Source organism: Sinocyclocheilus grahami, unplaced genomic scaffold (genome assembly GCF_001515645.1).
Source record: "Sinocyclocheilus grahami isolate Dianchi unplaced genomic scaffold, SAMN03320097.WGS_v1.1 scaffold11774.1, whole genome shotgun sequence".
NCBI lineage: Eukaryota > Metazoa > Chordata > Actinopteri > Cypriniformes > Cyprinidae > Sinocyclocheilus > Sinocyclocheilus grahami.
In genome coordinates this window covers 1-1427 of record NW_015514033.1, presented here as the reverse complement: position 1 = coordinate 1427, position 1427 = coordinate 1, and the positions used below count along the sequence as shown (strand labels likewise).

The window sequence follows — 1427 nt, the reverse complement described above, 5'->3', positions numbered from 1 at the left end:
CTCAAAACACACTAGAGTGGTGCTCAGACTTAAGCTTTGCTTGTAACTGTTATTGAATAAATTCTGATTGGATACACTTTTTCCACTATTCGTTAGTACACATACAATGCTTGAAAACAGAAAGAAGCCGTAGAAAACAACTGTAAATATATAAAAAGAGTTTATTTATTTAGAATTGATGTAATTAATGTAATTATTACACATAATTGCTGCTTGCGGGTCTGGTATTATCTCTTAGTTATACGTAATTTTACTTTTATTTTTTATTTATAATATGCATGTTAATGTTGTCATTGTATTAGAGTTTTTACATTAATGTCTTTCTTTCCCTGCAGCGACTCTGAACCGTACTTCAGTCGTGATGGTGGTAAGCTGGGTGGAAAATATCTGAAGGCCAGATACATTTCATACACTGATGACACATTTACTACCAAAACACATATTGCGGGCTCAGATGTGCATCTTGGAATTCTGGGTAAAATCCTCACTTGTGTCTTACATGTTTTAGAACACTGATATGTGTTTGATAATATTTTAAAGTTGACTTGAGATGAAATTGGCAACTGACCTGAATGGCTTAACTGCAACATTTAAATGATTTAAGAGGTCAAAAAAAAAGAATGCATATATGAATGGTTAACAATAAGACCAGTAACATACAATAAAGAAAAAATATGGTTAATTTTGACTTCCTGCCAACTTTCAAGTTTTTAAATAAGAAGTATGGGAATATGTCCTAGAGGTAATATCATGCTGTGACGTATGAGTGCTTTTCACTTTTATTCATGTAGTTTAAATGATTCTCTACACCCCTTCCCCACTGTAGGTCCGGTCATTAAAGCAGAGACTGGTGATGTTATCATTGTGACATTCTTTAACAATGCCACACAGGACTACAGCCTTCAGCCACACGGTCTGCATTATGAGAAGGCCTACGAAGGAGCAAAGTATCAGGATGGTCAGTCATTTACAGCTACAGCTATACACACAGATATACACATAGATCTTCATTTTAGGGGTTCTGAATGAGGCGAAAGCAAAGTAGAGGGCATTCACACAAAGCTTAAGAACCTCTGCTGTGACTTTTTATTTGGAAACTGAACAGCAATGAACACAAAGAATAATATTTGACTGCTTCATACACACATTGCGCAACATTTGGCTACAATATTGAAAACACAAAGCATACGTCTTAAGTTTTAAGTCATAAGTCAAAGATTTTAGAATCTTTTTTCTCCACAGGTACTCAGAAAGCTGGAGCCTCTGTGGCTCCTGGTAAAAAATTCACCTACCGTTGGAAAGTAATTGAAGGTCCCTCCAGCAGTGATCCTCCTTGTCTTTCCTACTTGTACTATTCTGCTGTCGATCCTGTTCGGGACACTAACTCTGGTTTATTTGGACCCATACAAGTGTGCAAGAAAGGTGTT

The 1427-nt window shown here is 36.2% G+C and overlaps 1 long non-coding RNA gene across 1 annotated transcript; it reads left to right on the top strand.

Moving 5' to 3' along the window:
- Positions 1-337: 337 nt before the first annotated feature.
- Positions 338-1421, top strand: LOC107578750 (uncharacterized). The gene is made up of 3 exons (XR_001608380.1): positions 338-475; positions 827-958; positions 1243-1421. It is a non-coding gene; the product is annotated as an uncharacterized lncRNA (long non-coding RNA).
- Positions 1422-1427: the final 6 nt, after the last annotated feature.